At 39.5% G+C, this 18,755-nt stretch overlaps 1 protein-coding gene across 2 annotated transcripts in view; it reads right to left on the bottom strand.

The window, feature by feature from the left end:
- Positions 1–18,755, bottom strand: part of LOC133655570 (calpain-15-like) — a 146,488-nt gene that overhangs the window by 82,897 nt on the left and 44,836 nt on the right. The window contains exon 1 of one of the 2 annotated variants that reach the window (XM_062055842.1): positions 8,661–8,940. The exons of the other annotated variant lie outside the window; for it this stretch is intronic. The gene's annotated coding sequence lies outside the window, so the exon portion shown is untranslated. Of the gene's footprint in view, positions 1–8,660; positions 8,941–18,755 lie in introns of those variants that run through there. 2 annotated transcript variants of the gene reach the window in all.

Genomic DNA, 18,755 nt, shown 5'->3' with positions numbered 1-18,755 from the left:
GTATTAGGAAAAGTTGAAATATTATTGAAGAAAAGACGTAACAGAATAAATGAAACATAAAATAGTAGGAATTAGGTTGTAATTTTGTATGATGTTTTTTTTTTTTTATATCACAACAATAAAGTTGTCACAGTACAAGAAAAAAGTACTGTAATCTGAATACATTTGTAATGTTGCAGGAATAAAGACAAAAAAAATGCCGGGAATTAATTTGTAATTCTATTGGGGGAACATTTTTAAATATCACGACAATAAAGTGGTGATAGTACAAGAAAAAAATGTAATGCAACAACAATAAATGTCAGGGTTTCCCCCAGTTTGCCAAGATATATGTGGTGGTGGTGGTGGCGTGATTGTCATGACGTCATCGTATATTTGCACAATCTGCTATGATGCATTTATTTTCTTGAAGAAGGCTAAAAAAATGTATACATGCATTCAAAAACAAAAGTGTTTTATTATTAATTAGCATTAACAAGTATTTTTTATATTAACAGTATATCATTTTGCTCTATTTTTCAATTGTTGCTGTTTATTGTACTGTACTTTGTTAAGAATTTTTCAAGCTACTAGAGACTTTTAGTGACTTTTTCTTTAATAAAAACGACTAGCAACAAATTGAACATCTCTTTCTGGTGTTACTGAAGACTGTACTCGTGTTTAGAAAAGCCAATTATTTTGCTCCAAACAGCGAGCTGCAGCAAGCCTCTACTGTCCTAAAACACTCACTGACATCACTCTTCCTTTGCGCTGCTAAGAGCCTTTTCTCCTTAAAAGCCGCCACCGTCCTCTTAATTATTTGTACATTGCACATTTTGTAGTTGGCTGTTCATGGGTATACCTAAGCATACCCACATTCGGTTTCGGCAGTGCTCTTCCGGTGGTCAAAGCCACATTTTCGGTGCATCACTCGGCAAAAGTGCGCAAATAAGAGGATATATATACAGCATATACATCCATTCATACTGTAACGACATGCTGGTTTTAAATGTATATGTGTGTGATTGATGTGAAATGAGAGTGAAGGAGATTGGCAGAAAATGAGTAAGTGTTGCGTGTCTGCACGACGACGGACGTGTGTGCACATTAGGGAATCGGGCCAGTTGTTAGCATAAAATTGGCAATATAAATTAAAAAGAGTGTCAGACTTAGTGTGACTTCCTCTGGAGGCTATAATACATTGTTACTTTAATTTGTTTTCACATAAAAAAAACAACACATTTTTGTGTGGTGGCTTTTTTTTTGCCACGGCGGTGCGCCATAATCAACTACATTAAGGGGAAACCATGAATGTGTAATATCACACGAATTAAGGCATGATATTAGAAAAATGTTTTCAAAAATGTCAATGTTGATAACATTAATGTGTAGGGGTGGGGAACATATCAATATAGCAATATATCACAATACTTTTTCCAATGATATATTCATTAAAAACATTTTTCTTTTTTCTTTTTCTTTTTTTAAGATCATGTTTGGTGCCAATTGTAACTCAGGCCATGTCCACACGAACACGGGTACTTAATAAACACATACTCATCTCTGCATTAAGGCCTCTTTTCCAACTGCAAACACATACTTTTGTCTTTAAAAACTGCAGACTTTTGCAAACACTGGCCAAGGTGACGAGTTCCAAAACTTTCCGCTAGAGGTGGGAATCTTTGGGCACCTCACGGTTCCATTACAATTATGATTTAGGAGCTACGATTCGATACAAATCGATTATTGATGCATCTTTATGTATATCGATGGAGTTTTACATTTCTTTTCGTTTCACAAAAAGAGCGTTTATCACTTGCAACTTGGAAAAATAAACAGTTAAGTTAATTCCCACATTTATTAAATTATTTAAAATGTGTGCAAAACTGGAACATAAGTGAGCGATAATAAAGGAGCTTATCGGATCTTTCGGTAAGAGGCTTGCTGCAGTCAGCCAAATTTTACAATTGTCTGCATTACCTTACTTACATTAAATACATCGATTATTGATGTTTACTAATCGATTCTATAATGGTCCATGTCCGAATTGCGATGCATCTAAAAAAATCGGTTATTTCCCCCACCTCTATAGGTCCGTGTATGCGTGTACACGGCAACACAGCAAAAACGGAGACTTCTACTCATCTGATGATGTTCGGTTGTGCATTTCTAAAGCACAACAACACTGCCATGATGGCTTTAAACACACAATAAGAGGACTTACTGTGTTTGAACGTAAATATTCTGCTATTTTCTTACTCAACATTGATAAAATAGACACATCAAGATGCGTTTTGTGCCACTCCCGCCAGCGCCAATTACAGCCAGCTGTTTTGGATACGATCGCTGTTGGACTTCCAGCCGACGGGACTACTTTGACAAGCAAGACTTTTTGCTTACTGTCATAAGAAAAGTGCAAGATTATGTATTTTTTTAATCCTTATTTAACAACAGATCATGAAGTTAACTTACGTGTCTTTGTGTAAATGGAGACGAGCGCGTGCATATAACTCGCCTGAGCGACTAAAAAAAACATGATGTATCCTTCCTCTGTGTTAGTGTGTACTAATGATAAAGACAATGTACACTTCATTGCACATATATCACTATATTGATGTCTAAATGAGTTCAAATTCCACATAGGGATGGTAACCAAAAAACGGTTCATGTTCGGAACCGGTTCCCAGTGAATCAATTCCCTGGAATCGCTTACCATTTTGTCAAGCGATTCTTTTTAATGGTTCTTCCGGATGGCGATGACGTTGTTACGCAACCTGCGTATGTTGCAACAAATAGTAATAACATTTTACAAGAAAAGATTGCAACAGCGTTACTTGTAATAACTCTGACCTCATCCCAGCAGCAGTAACGCTAGCACGACATCTGAATACAACAGGTCCTAACTCACCCCCTATCATGTTAGCCCTATTACTCGTTAAATTTAAATTAATGCCTTCTCATTTGGATTAGCATGAGGAGAGACAGATTCTAACTGGCTCCAAGGAGGGCAGTACTCGCTCCAGTTCACGTCTGTCGCGAGATGACTGTCACCGAGCAGGGACTAAGTTTGTGGTCAAAAGCTTGCATTTTGTTTGCTACTGTAGACACTCTAAATATTCGGTAGGTGAATGTTCAAATGTAGTCCGAGAAAAGTTGCATGTTTCCTCCCACCAGATTTTCTCTCAGTCGTTATATTATACAGGTGAAACTCAAAAAATGGGAATATTGTGTACACGTCCATTCATGTCAGCAATTAACTTCAAAAGTGAAACTAATCTGTGATATCAAGCCCATCCAGCCATCCATTTTCAACCGCTTTTTCACTTTCGAGTTTGCGGGGGTTGCTGGAGCCTATCTCAGCTGCATTCAACTCATTACATGCAAAGTGAGATATGTCAAGGCTTTATTATCCTTTTGGCTTACACTTTTTGAAACCCCACATTTTCTGAGATTTTCAATTCAAGGTTTTCATAAACTGTAAGCCACAATCATCAAATTTATAACCAAAAAGGCATGACATATCTCACTTTGCATGTAATAAGTTATTATCACTTTACTAAGTGTTACATTCTTGTATAATTTATTATATCATTTCTACATTATTTATTTTGTTAAATTCTACATAACAATATTTATTTATTATATTTTTATTTTTTAAATTACTTTTTTCTTCTTCTATGCTACATATGTGACCTCACTGTAGGCTTCGTAAGGTCATGTTCGTTTTACACTAAACTAAATTGAGGCGAATCTACCTCTTTTTTCTCTATTTTCTAAATAACAGTCAATAAGAGAACTGTTAAGGAACCAAATCGTTAAGCAGAATCGAAAGTAGAATCGGAACTGGAAACATCTTAGCAATTCCCGTCCCTAATTCCACGAGTGTTGGAGCTGCACACGCACGTCCGTGCGCTTTAGGCACTTAAACATTCAAGAGGTTTCCTTGGCTCCTTGTTAGTGTGCACTGATTTTAGGAATAATGTACACTTCACTGGACATGTAATGTATTACCATGTTGCCGATTAAACATGTTATAATTCCACAAGCGTTGGGTTTCAGCAGCACAGGCGCGTAAAAACTAATAAAAAGATTAATTTTGTTCCCGTAGCTGTGTAATTGCAGGCTGGTTTTAAAGATAATGTACATGTCATTGTATGTCTAGTATATCGAAATAAACATTATAATAACAGAGGTGTATTGCCACCAACTCAGCTGTGGCTGCTTTTACAGCCTTATGATTGAACAAAATGTACATGACAGCAGGTGTATGCATTTGTGTGCAGACTGTTTTGAAACTACACTCGTATGGATGGAGATCGTTTTAACCCCGCGTTTTTGGAACTATCCGTGTTCGTGTGGACATGTCCTGAGAGGACGACTTCCGCACCGCCAGGCAGTGGGCAGTTAAGAAATACAGTGGTGTCTCAACTATGAATGTTTTAAGATAAGAGCTGTATCTTGACTAACTGTTATGCTTTAAGTTACAAGCAAAAATATAAGCTACAAGCATCCCTGCCAATATTTACCATAGAAAATGTCACAGTGAACCCCGAAAAAAACTGCCAAACCATCTGGTCTTACTAGCAAGCATTAGTTTTAGCTAAAGATTGTTTTGTTTTCCAACCATGGGAAGGAAGAAAGTGAGTATGAAGGACAGTGCTGAAAAGAAGAAGCGGATGATATTCATTGAATTAAAGTAAAACATTATCAAAAACATTATCAAGAATGTCACCAATTAAGAACCAATTAAGCTAATAAGTTAAGATATTACTGTAGAGGGCTTTTTTTTTTTACATTTAAGTGACAAAACATTTTCTGTACAATTGCAATAAATGGGTCATTTAAATCAGTGTTTCTTAACTCTAAAGGGCCACCAACAAATATCTGTTTCTCAGCCGCGATCTGTACTTTTTTTTTTACACAACCTGTGACAGTGGTGAAGCTGTATTTTCATTTGCACTTGCATTGTATTGACAGTTTAGTTAAGAAACATATTCATTATTAATTTTGTTCCATAATTGTATGTACATGTATTTTTGTCAGTTCTTCATGAGTCCTTTCTTAAGCAGTATATTTGGATAGTACTTATTTTTCTAATCAGCCTGACCAAAGCCTGAAGTTTAGGCAGTGAATAATTACAAATTTTTGTAATTACACAGGGTTTCATATCATTTGACAAGGTTGTAAACTGTGAGTTATTAGATAAAATCATTGACTATGATCAAAATCAAGAGTAAGATTACTAATTTAGTGTTAATATTTAAGTGGGCCAAAGGGTCAAAAAGTTTAAGAACTCCCGATTTAAAAAACACAGTTTTTTGGCTGTGTTTGTCCAATTAATTATTACTGTCTGGTGTACATATGTACAACTTTTTTATTAAGATGTATTTTAAATGTATCAGCAAACTATTGGATGTAGAATGTTGCAATATATCACCAAATAACAATACTGTATTGTATATCATGACATCGGGATACGAATCATATGGTGAAGTCCTTTCATAGCCCCAGTTCTAATGTTTCAAAAAAAGTCTTAATGTCATCTTAATAAAATTGTTACAAGAAGGTTAGTTTTTAAGAACAAAGTGCTAATTCTTTGAGGAAAAAAGGCATTGTATAGGGGGGGGGAAATACATTTTGAAAATAAGGCTGTAATATTATCATCACTATACTAATGTATTGTAATTTTATTTTGACAATTGAACGAGAATGAAGTCATAATGTTATAAGGGAAAAATATCCAGTGTGAAAAAACATGAATTTGATGAGACTAGTTAAAGGTACAAGAAAAAACGTGTTAATTTACAAGAATATAATCACAACATTACAAGCTTAAACATGTTTAGTTGAGGACTGTTGAGCATCGGCCTATTAGGTCCCATTTTATATGAGCAGTTTTAGTTGATGCGAAGAAATATTACAGGACATAAACCACCGCTTTCTTGTTTGATTATGTCAGCAGAGGAGCTCCTTGCAAACATTTTAAGATATTAGCCGGTTAACACATGGCAGATCTCCAGAGAGAGACAGCAGCTGTTGGTGTCAGAGCGTTGCGTTTAGATGCGTGGGGATTTTAAAATTCACTTATTAAATTAGAAATTTTTTCCATCGTAAAATGTCATTTGTTGACTTTGTTCGTTTGTTTCTTATCCATTTCCTGGATGTGTAGAGAGCATGTTTGCATGCATTTATTGCTTCACTGGAAACGAGGGAAACACATTGACAACTCTTAACTGTAACTCTTTTGTTCATGGCGCACCTGTCCGAGGGACACCTGTCTATGAATAGAGCAGCTGTGCAATGCTAACAGTAGGAGAAAGATTAGATTCCATTCGGGGATAGTGAGGAAACGTGTCAAGTTCCCCCAACTAACTTCCGTTTGTTCCATGAACAGTCAACATTTTGCTTATGCAAATGTTTTGGACGGTTTCTATGTGTTTTTGGCATTTGTATTATTTGCCTTTTCTGTTGGATTTTTGTTCTTGCAGCATTTTCCTGTTGCATTTGTGCGTTTTTGGTTTTGGATCATTTCTATTCAGGCTCCAGTACTCTGGAATGCCCTCCCGGATAACAGTTAGAGATGCTACCTCAGTAGAAGCATTTAAGTCCCATCTTAAAACTAATTTGTATACGCTAGCCTTTAAATAGACCCCCCTTTTAGACCAGTTGATCTGCCGTCTCTTTTCTGCTCTGCCCCCCTCTCCTGCGTGGAGAGGTTATTAGGTGACCACAGATGATGCGCTAGCTGTTCAAAGTCGGGACCCGGGGTGGACCACTCATCTGTGCAACAGTTGGGGACGTCTCTGCGCTGCTGACTTGTCTCCACTCAAGATGATCTCCTGCTGGCCCCACCATGGACTGGACTATCACACTATTAACTAGAACCACTCGACGTCCATTGCACTGGTCGCCCATTGGAAGGGGTCCCCACATCTGCGGTCCCCTCCAAGGTTTCTCGTTGTATCCTACTGGGTTGAGCTTTTTCTTGCCCTGATGTGGGATCTGAGCCGAGGATGTCGTTGTGGCTTGGGCAGCCCTTTGAGACACTTGTGATTTAGGACTATATAAGGCTATGTCTACACTAAGCCGGATAACCCCTTAAACAAATAATTATTTAGCCTAAGCCATACTAAACTATCGTTTAATGTCCCCCTCCTTGGACAATTTTTTCACGGGTAAGTGCGCCGTGTATTTCTTGAATCTCTTAGCTTCGTATGGACTCATTGATCGTTTACAAACTGAGTTCGGAAAGGAAGTGACGCCAGAAAGACTGCGCCTCACACAGGAAGTGATGTCAGAAAAAACACGCCACAGCCAGCTTAATAATAAAGCAGTTTCGTAACTCGGAGATAACCACTGGAAATATGGAGGCGAGTCATCCAGACATGCCCGTGTTTCTCCTTCCGTCTGTACAGACGCTTGTGGAAATCACACATGAATACCTTAAGAGAAAGCGACTGCAGCTATTTCGGATACAACACTTCTCAGACGGCAAGAGAACTTTCCGATGTCGAGGTCAGCTGTGATTCTACTTACCGAAAAACTTTGTCTATTTGTCGAAGGGGAGGCAACGAGAATGCGGGCTCCCGTGGATGTGATAAAAAAGGTAGCGTGTGCTTTGTATTACCTGGCCGTCGAGGGAAGACTACGGAAAACGGCAAATGCATTTGGACTGGCAAAGCAGACTGTATCAGTTATTGTCCGCCATGTATGTCGCGGACTCAACGTCTCGGTCCAGAGTATATAAAGTCACCAAAAACGAATGGATAATGAAGGTGAAGGCAAAGATATCTAGATCCCGAGATTGATTGATGTAAAATGCTCTTTCACGTGTTTATTAAACATTTTATTAATTTATGATAGCTCAGGTGTGATTCACTACAATAGGGCCCCAAAGAACACTGGATTCCAGTTAATTGAAATACCACAACACTGGATATTGTTCAGATAAGTTACATTTAAGAACTTGCACACAAAGCAACACCGGAGGTGACTATGACGTGCGCATTTTCCGCGCATGCGTACTAGGTCGCGTTGCGCCGGCGGACGGCGGGGGGAGAGGGTCTTAAACGGTGGCATTGTTGTGTGTGGACACGGATAAGGTTATGTGGGATTTACCCTGGATAAACTTATCCGGCTTAATGTACACGGGGCCTAAATAAACTTTGATTGATTGATTGAGCGTTTGGAGGTTGCTGAAGATTTGCCCCTATTGGCCTTGGACACCAGTCCAGTCAACGAGGTTAGGTTCCATCTTACCCGCCATATCGGGAAAAAGCGGTACAGAATGTTGATTGAAAATGTCTGAAACACCTATAAAAGACTCTCCTGTACACAATATCGTGCAGTGTTGCACTGAAGTTAGCAGCAGATACAAGCCTCATGATGATCTGACCTTTGACCCCGACCTGCAAATGGCTAACGTGACACCTGCAAACATTTTAAACCAAATTCTTCTGAGAATTACTAGGGGAATTAAATCAAAGCAGCCTCACATAATCGGTCTATTTTCGGACAAACCCAGGGAATGGTGCCAGTGACACCAACATTAGCTTGACAGCATAGCCAGCTGAGGCGCCGGGCACCTTGTAAACAAAGACGCCACACACGAACGAAGCGTTTATCAGCACAAAAAACGAAGTTAACTCCACGGAGAAGATGCAAATATAAGACATCCTCACCTCAAGCGGAACCAAAAAGGGCAGATGAGTTCCGTCTTTGTCGCCGCCGTGCTAACTTTTAACGTCCATGGAGAGGTTAAGTTGTTCCCGCGTCGTGCTGCGGCCAAAAGGAACTTTCCCTGCGTTAGCTCGGCATTCTCCGCTTGCCAAACATATCCCAGACATCTGTGTCAAACGATCAGGTTTTCTTTTCTTTTTTTTTTCAACAAAACGTCAGGTCGTAAAAGTAACGGATGAGATAGCGCCGCTTTACCTCCACAACAGTCTCAGTAGGAAGCGGAATCACCACCGAGCACAATTCTTCAAGAAGATAGTGCGACAAATGCGTAGGATGGGATATATTCCCTTAGAGACGGCACGTAAAGTACGTAAAATGTAATGTAGAATACCAGATAAGAAAACTACAATTCCCATGTTCAACAAAAGCGGTCACCATGAGGATATCCGGCATCGTCTTTGCTAAAATATATATTTCATAAATTGTTTTAGATTCATTATGACATTACTTATGTTATTTTCTTATACATCTCATATTTCATTGAATAAAAAATACAAAGAACCCTAATTTTCGTTCGCTCATCCACAAGATGAATTTCTGACCTTTTACTGCCATCTAGTGTCTAGAAGTATGAACCAACAAAATTGACAAGGCAACAGCTACACACAAAAACTAGACATGATAATAATATCCATCCATCCATTTTCTGCCGCTTGTCCCTTTTGGGGTCGCGGGGGGTGCTGGAGTCTATTTTTAAAATTAATATACTTATTTTACATTAACCATGTTGTTGGATTTCTTATCTTGACTTATGTTTAATGTATTTACTGTATCTACTTAATGATGCTCTATACTACTACTGTACTACAATGCTAATCCTCCTACATGTACTAATAAAGTTATTTGTTAAAAATTAATGTTAAAATTGAAAATGAAAGGTGCTGATAAGTAATATATTTTCATATTATTGAATGAATTTGATACCAAACAATATTATTTGTTTTATTATATTTATACTGCTCTTAATACTGACACTACTCTTACAACGAATGTTAATAATAATATTTCCACAATTTATGCTACTAATAATTAGAAATGCTGTGTATATTTTTTGAATTTCTATAAAAATAGAAAACAAATGAGACGTGGACAATGAAAACACGAATACTAAACCATTACAAAAAATATTAATAATACTAATAAAACAACAACTACTACTACTACTACTACACATATTAATTGTATAACTAAAAAATATATATAGAATAGAAATAATAAGAAAATAAAATATTTAATTGAATCATTTTGGTTTTTGACTATTATTTGTTTTATTAAAATTACTTCATTTATGCAGCTCGTAAAAATATAATTGCTAATATAACAATAACAGCTATGATAACTAATATCAGTCAATATTTTTTTCTTTACTTCTCTAGAAATGTATATGTAATTAGGATAATGTGTTATTTTGCATGTGAAACTTGTGTGATGGTGGATTATCTCCTAATGCTGGTGTCAACCGTGTTGTTTGAACCGGGATTAGCTCTGTTGGGCCACTACAGTCACCCTAATGATCGCCTGGAGGACTTCAAACGTCCCATTAGGATAATTGTCATTTGCACAATAATTCATCATAATTGACTTTGTCGAATATAAAACACAGTGGGGGAGAAAAAAAAAAAGTACATTCCCAGGTTTTTAATCATCATAACAACACTTGGAGCTCCCTCTGCCATCAATCAGCAGACACAAACCATGCACCGCTTGGGGTTGGCGTGATTTATCCCCGAGGGCGCTGGAAGCGGGCGGGGCGGAGCATCCTCTCGTAGAAGCGAACACAAACCTGGGCGGAGATTACCACCCGGGCCACCCCACATGACGCGCGGTGCTTTGCGGGACTCTCGGTCGAGCGGTCTGTTACTGCGGGGGGAAAAAAAGTTTGCAAAAACTCTCTGGAAGTTATCCGTGTGACCTCGTTGACGGGATTTCATCCGAAACGAGAAGCTTTGGATGGAAGAGTCGCTGTAAAAACAAGGTAGGAACGTGTAAGCATGCACCTTCTTTTGTTGCTGTGCACTTGTTGCTCGCCGGGGACGCTTAACAAACACATCCCGGTGATATACTTTCACTTCTTTTAAAAATACTCCCGATTAAAAAAATTGCAAACTAACTCTCCGTTTTTTGTGTGTGAGTGTGTGTGGTTGCGTACACACTGTTGTCATGACAATGCTAGGGGAAACCGAGCGAGGAGGCACGTTGTGTGAGGGTACACAAAAGACACCAAGTTGAGTGTGCAAACAACCCCCCAAAAAAGTTCATTTTCTTTGCTCTATGATGGGACTTGTGTGTTGTTTTCCCCTGGCAAAACGGAAAGAAGAGTACTGTGACGGGGTGGAAGGTCAGGAGGATATGTCCAAAAAGGTGTGTCCTGTGTTTATATGAGGCCATTTGTGACCCAGCTATAGCCAGGAAAGGGGTGCTTTTTAGTTGTTTTATAGCCAGCACACATGTGCAGCTGACATGGCTTCCACAATGGAGAGTGAGCCACACAATTGTCCAAGGAGGGGAACAGGAAAATTGTGTGTGTGTGTGTGTGTGTGTGTGTGTGTGTGTGTGTGCAGCTGCTGATGTCATCCATGCAACAAGTTACACACATACTGTACATTAAAAAGCATATCAATCATCTCCGCGTGACTTAGGATGAGTTTGCATTTCTTTCTCATAGGGCCTTAAACAGTGGCGGGCCGTGCGTTTCCCACGTAGGCCTTCAGTGATCTCCGACTTCAATGATTACCTCTCCAAATACCATAATTGATCTCACCGCATGATCATTGTTGGATAAATACTATACAGCAGATGAATGTCACCGAGCGGGGACTAAGTTTGTGGTCAAAAGCTTGCATATGTTTGCTACAGATGTAGTCAGAGATGTTTCCTCCCACCAGATTTTCTCTCAGTCGTTATATTATACAGGTGAAACTCAAATAATGGGAATATTGTGTACACTTCCATTGATGTCAGAAATTAACTTCAAAAGTGAAACTAATCTGTGATATCAAGCCCATCCATCCATCCATTTTGTACCGCTTCTTCCCTTTCGGGCTCGCGGGGGTTGCTGGAGCCTATCTCAGCTGCATTCAACTAATTACATGCAAAGTGAGATATGTCAAGCCTTTATTATCATTTTGGCTTACACATTTTCTGAGATTTTCAATTCAAGGTTTTCATAAACTGTAAGCCACAATCATCAAATTTATAACCAGTGTTTGTAGGGGGTACGTCTGAAAGAACTTAGTCTCGCATCACAGGGGCTCTCCACAACCATATTTAATGTACGAGATACAATTGAGGCTATGATTAAGAAGTCGAAGCTCTGGTTAGACTGCATGAACAACAACAAAACAGGTCTTTCCAACGTTGCATGATTTTGTTTGTGTGCAAATCACCTCTGTCTGACAGTGTCAAACGTGACATAACTACTCACCTCGGTGAGCTGGCTGCACAACTGCGCAGGTACTTCCCTAAAATAGACGAGTCGGACAGTTGGATTCGATATCCCTTTTCTGCCGTGCCAACTGCGTTAACGGCATCTGAAAAGGAGAGCCTCATTGACATCGCAACAACAGGATCCATGAAAATTAAATTCAACCAGAAGCCTCTGCCAGATTTCTGGATAGGACTGTGCACAGAGTACCCTGAACTGGCCAAATGCTCTGTCAAGACCTTGATGCCCTTTGCAACCGCGTATTTGTGTGAGAGCGGGTTCTCAGCTCTGATGAGCCTGAAAACTAAAACGAGGCACAGACTGTGTGTGGAAGACTATCTAAGGCTAAGACTTTCTTAGATTCGGCCAGACATAAAGGGGTTATGTGCATCCTCTCAAGCGAACCCTTCACATTAACCTGGATTTCTGTCACGTCCCCGCTCTGCTGCAGTCAGGTCCTTCTTTCAAATTCCCGTTTATCTGTCTATATTTTAATAAAACTCTGTTTGATCTAAACTTCCATCTGAGTCCTGAAATCCCTAATAATTTTATAGTTTAAGTGTTGTACTGTATATAGGTGTGTGTGTGGTGGGGGGGAAAGGGGCTACGTAGCTGTAATGTTTGAAGGGGTATGGGATGGTAAAAAGTTTGGGAACCACTGGTATACAGGAACACATTTACACCCTACTACGTATTGAACCACATCAACAGTATACAAAACGGGATATTTTATGGCGCGTTTAAAAATAAATTATAACGCATCAGCAATTAAAACACATACCGTAAATTTATCTGCTTGGCTTATGCGACTTCCGGTCAATAAAGTTTGATTCAAAGTACACACTTAATCAAAAATATATTAACTGCCCTGACCACATGATGGCGACAAATACACATGTAACAATGTTAATTAAATGACAAGCATGACACACTTTAACAACAAGAGTTTACAACTTTTTAACAGAACAGCTACTGTCAACAACTTGTGATCTGCTTGGCTATCGCAACTGTCAACTCTGTGTTCTAAAATTCATCCGCTAACGGTGCCGTTAAGTATCCAATCACAGGACGTGTAAATGTCATGTTCAATGTGAGGCCATCTAGAAGGCCTTACTGACAACGACTCTTGATCTGATTGTCTATCGCAACTGTCTATCAACTGTATGTCCCCGTTCACTTACAATGCATGGACGCCAGCATTGTTGATTCTGAAGGCGCCTGGCAGATTTGGTACAGCATACAGTGTTTCCCACACATTCATTTATTTGTGGCTGCCCGCCACGAAAGAATTAAGGCCGCCACAGAATTTTTTTTATTTATTTTTATTTATTTTTATTATTTTTTTTAATTTTTATTTATTTTTATTTATTTTTTTGTCCTGTCCAGCTTCTCAGGCAAATCATATAGTTGATGTAGATGCCCATATCGGCTGTTCAGATTTACTTTACAAAAGAGAAGTGTAGGATCAAGATTTTTGAAGCTCTTTGTTCAGTGGAACAGATGTTTGATGAAGCTTTGTATCTGTCTACCACCACTACTGTTTTCTGTTTATTTGTTACTGACTGTGGCAGGACACCTCTGCCTCTGTTTCACTTTATGTTGCTGGTAAATAATATGGTTGTAGTAGTAGACTAAAGTTAAATTATTTAGTATGCACTAATTAAAGGGGCAGAGCTTTAAGAGCCATTTTAGCTTTTATATTTTTAAAAGATATATTTTTTGTAAGAACCACAATTAATAAATATACTTCAGTGAATAACTTATTGTTCAAATCTGTACATAAAGTGTTGTAATTATATTGTAAAATGGATGGATGGATGGATGGACGTTTAAAACAAAACTGTTATTATTAATTAATAAGTATACATTTTTTGAGCCTTTTTAGAGAAAATCATATCATTGTAGTAAATTATGCAAATTACTCGGTCATGGTGACCACGCCCATAGCCACGCCCCCACCGCCACAGGTATCTTGGCAGTTTATGGGAAACACTGAGTATGGCAACATAATCTAGCTGAATTCTGATTGGATACACACAAACTAAAAACAACAACACTGAAAGTAGCATAATATGATATAAAGAGAATATGAATACTTTTAGATATTTAGGGAAAGTAAATTAAAAAAAATGTATGTTTAATTATGATGATGATTTCTGGTTATGTTAGGCCAGCAGAGAAGGCCTTGCTGACCCTGACGGCACACCACTGGCCTTAAAAAGGTGGAATACATGTGCTTGGTGAGGAAAATAAGATACTGGCGCTGTGATTAAACCCCAATGTTGGACCCCGTAAGTCGGATTGACTTGAAATTTCTCTCACAGCTCAATCCACACTGCAAAACACCCTCGGCTAAATAGTTTTGGGGGCCACGTTATTTTTTGGCCGCATTTATAATCTTCAGCAAAAATGTGAGTCTCCCACAAGTTTTTAGCCCAATAGCCCAAAGGAGGTATAATAGAGGACCTAAAATGGATAATGGAGCGCATAGCGCAAAGAGGTCGGCGACTTTCTGCACAGTCAGTTGCTACAGAGCTCCAGACTTCATGTGACCTTCCAATTAGCCCACGTACAGTACGCAGAGAGCTTCATGGAATGGGTTTCCACGGCCGAGCAGCTGCTTCTAAGCCAGGGGTGGGCAATTCATTTTTACCGGGGGCCGCATGAGCAACCCGAGCACTGCTGGAGGGCCACATCGACAATATTTCAATTACATTTTGCTCAATATTATTTTTGATGTATACCGTAAGATAAATAATAATAATAATAATAATAATAATAATAATAATAATAATTAATAATAATAGTAATACTTCAACATAGTGTGTGTAACAGCATTCCATGACTAATATAAATAAATTAACATTAATAATAAATGACAGTAAAATAAGCACACGTATGACTGAGGAGTCATAGTGTAACTTTGTGTGGTGTTTGAGTTGTCCGACTTTTTGTGTGGCCATAAACGCACCAGTGGTTTAGTGCTATGCGTGTTGGTGACAGATGACAAGTTGGTTTTGGCCTGGTTTGTACGGCAGAAAATGACTAGTTTTTCGAGATAGAATTGTTTTACTCATGTTTTTGGTGTGGTTATGTCCGAATATAAACAGTTTTGTTCAATAAAGTGATCGATATAATTCCTGTCCTCGAAGCATCTCGATAGACGTTACAATAATTGAACGGTGTTCAATTGAACGGTGTTGACGAACACCGTTAGGGCCGCTGGTTGTCACTGTCACTCAAAGTTGCATTGCAAAATTACATAGAATAAATATGTTTATTTTGTTTAGAATTCAGATGGGATTTGATTTGGTGCGCGGCATAATTGCTGCGCGCAGCGGACGCTTGAGCAGTGCGCAATTGCGCAGGCACGCACCTTAGAGGGAACGTTGCTTGGCAGTCCATGTTTTGTTGGAAACACGGCATTCTTCATCAACTTTTCTCTTTTTAGCGTCTCGGGTGTAAACCGTGCATCACTTGTCGCTGCATGTGCACCTTCACTCGCAGGTTACACACGGACACACGCCCATAAATAATACTTTTCAAAATAAAAGCAGCACAGTTGTATTGCGCGCACGACATAGATGTTTTTTCAACTTTATTTTGTAATTTGCGATTGCAGCTGTTCACATTCACTCACAATCACGCACACGCATACGTCCACACGGAAGTAATACAAATAACGCTTTTCAAAACAAAAGCAGCACTGTTGTATTGCACACTTGACATAGATACTTTTTAAAATTTATTTTGTAATTTATAATTGGCCTCACGCGGGCCGGACAAGGACGCACAAAGGGCCGGATGCGGCCCGCGGGCCGCAGAATGCCCAGGTCTGTTCTAAGCCATGCATCACCAAGTCCAATTCAAAGCGTCGGATGCAGTGGTGTAAAGCAGTGTTTTTCAACCTTTTTCAAGCCAAGGCACATTTTTTACGTTGAAAAAATCCAGAGGCACACAACCATCAGAAATCCTTAAAAAACGAAACTCAGTTGACATTAAAAAGTCGTAGCTCTTGTCTCAAAGTAGGTGTACTGTCACCACCTGTCACATCACGCCGTGACTTATTTTGAGTTTTTTGCTGTTTTCCTGTGTGTAGTGTTTTAGTTCTTGTCTGGCGCTCCTATTTTGGTGGCTTTTTCTCTTTTTTTGGTATTTTCCTGTAGCAGTTTCATGTCTTCTTTTGAGCGATGTTTCCCACATCTGCTTTGTTTTAGCAATCAAGGATATTTCAGTTGTTTTTATCCTTCTTTGCGGAGACATTGTTGATTGTCATGTCATGTTTGGATGTACGTTGTGGACGCCGTCTTTGCTCCACAGAAAGTCTTTGCTGTCGTCCAGCATTCTGTTTTTGTTTACTTTGTAGCGATTTCAGTTTTAGTTTAGTTCTGCATAGCCTTCCCTAAGCTTCAATGCATTTCTTAGGGGCACTCACCTTTTGTTTATTTTTGGTTTAAGCATTAGATACCTTTTTACCTGCACACTGCCTCCCGCTGTTTCCGACATCTACAAAGCAATTAGCTACCGGCTGCCACCTACTGATATTGAAGAGTATTACACGGTTACTCTGCCAAGCTGTAGACAGCAACAACACTCAACAACAAAACATAATTTGCAGACTATAATTACTGGTTTGCAAAAAATATTTTTAACCCAAATAGGGGCACAGTGGTTTCAACCACTGGTGTAAAGCATGTCGCCACTGGACTCTAGAGCAGTGGAGATGCGTTCTCTGGAGTGATGAATCACGCTTTTCCATCTGGCAATCTGATGGACAAGTCTGGGTTTGGAGGTTGCCAGGAGAACGGTACATTTCGGACTGCATTGTGCCGAGTGTGAAATTTGGTGGAGGAGGAATTATGGTGTGGGGTTGTTTTTCAGGAGTTGGGCTTGGCCCCTTAGTTCCAGTGAAAGGAACTTTGAATGCTACAGGATACCAAAACATTTTGGACAATTCCATGCTCCCAACCTTGTGGGAACAGTTTGGAGCGGGCCACGTCCTCTTTTAACATGACTGTGCACCAGTGCACAAAGCAAGGTCCACAAAGACATGGATGACAGAGTCTGGTGTGGAGGAACTTGACTGACCTGCACAGAGTCCTGACCTGAACCCGATAGAACACCTTTGGGATGAATTAGAACGGAGACTGAGAGCCAGGTCTTCTCGACCAACATCAGTGTGTGACCTCACCAATGCGCTTTTGGAAGAATGGTCGAAAAGTCCTAAAAACACACTCCGCAACCTTGTGGACAGCCTTCCCAGAAGAGTTGAAGCTGTAATAGCTGCAAAAGGTGGACCGACATCATATTGAACCCTATGGGTTAGGACACTTCAAGTTCATATGTGAATCAAGGCAGGTGGAAGGGAAAGTGTGTGTGTGTGTGTGTGTGTGTGTGTGTGTGTGTGTGTGTGTGTGTGTGTGTGTGTGTGTGTGTGTGTGTGTGTGTGTGTGTGTGTGCAGCTGCTGATGTCATCCATGCAACAGGTTACACAAGTGCATTAAAAAGCTTATCAATCATTTCCACATGACTCAGGATGAGTTTTCATTTGTTTCTCATAGTGCCTTAAAGAGGTGGAACACATGTGCTTGGTGAGAAAAATAAGATCAATCAATCAATCAATCAATGTTTATTTATATAGCCCTAAATCACAAGTGTCTCAAAGGGCTGTACAAGCCACAACGACATCCTCGGTGTCGAGTGGGTCTGACATAATATTGTGAAAGTCCAACACATCAGCGAAAGTCCAGTCCATGGTGGGGCCAGCGGGAACCATCCCGAGTGGAGACGGGTCAGCAGCGTAGAGATGTCCCCATCTGATGGACAGGCTAGCGGTCCACCCCGGAGCAGAGTAGAAAAGAAAAGAAAAGAAACGGCAGATCAACTGGTCTAAAAAGGGAGTCTATTTAAAGGCTAGAGTATACAAATGAGTTTTAAGATGAGACTTAAATGCTTCTACTGAGGTAGCATCTCTAACTTTTACCGGGAGGGCATTCCATAGTATTGGAGCCCGAATAGAAAACGCTCTATAGCCCGCAGACTTTTTTTGGGCTCTGGGAATCACTAATAAGCCGGAGTTCTTTGAACGCAGATTTCTTGCCGGGACATATGGTACAATACAATCGGCAAGATAGGCAGGAGCTTGACCGTGTAGTATTTTATACGTAAGTAGTAAAACCTTAAAGTCGCATCTTAGGTGCACAGGAAGCCAGTGCAAGTGAGCCAGTATAGGCGTAATATGATCAAACTTTCTTGTTTTTGTCAAAAGTCTAGCAGCCGCATTTTGTACCATCTGTAATCTTTTAATGCTAGACATAGGGAGGCCCGAAAATAATACGTTACAGTAATCGAGACGAGATGTAACGAACGCATGGATAATGATCTCAGCATCGCTTGTGGACAAAATGGAACGAATTTTAGCGATATTACGGAGATGAAAGAAGATACTGCCACTGTTATTAAACCCCGAAGTTTGAACCCCGTAAGTCGGATTGACTTGAAATTTCTCTCACAGCTCAAGCCACACTGCAAAATACCCTGAGCTAAATAGTTTTGGGCCGCATTATTTTTTGGCTGCACTTATACCTTTGCTATTTAGTCGTAGTTTGTACAA

This window comes from Entelurus aequoreus, linkage group LG08 (assembly GCF_033978785.1).
Source record: "Entelurus aequoreus isolate RoL-2023_Sb linkage group LG08, RoL_Eaeq_v1.1, whole genome shotgun sequence".
NCBI lineage: Eukaryota > Metazoa > Chordata > Actinopteri > Syngnathiformes > Syngnathidae > Entelurus > Entelurus aequoreus.
Note: the sequence above shows the minus strand (reverse complement) of the source record. Positions and strands in the feature narration are given on the sequence as shown.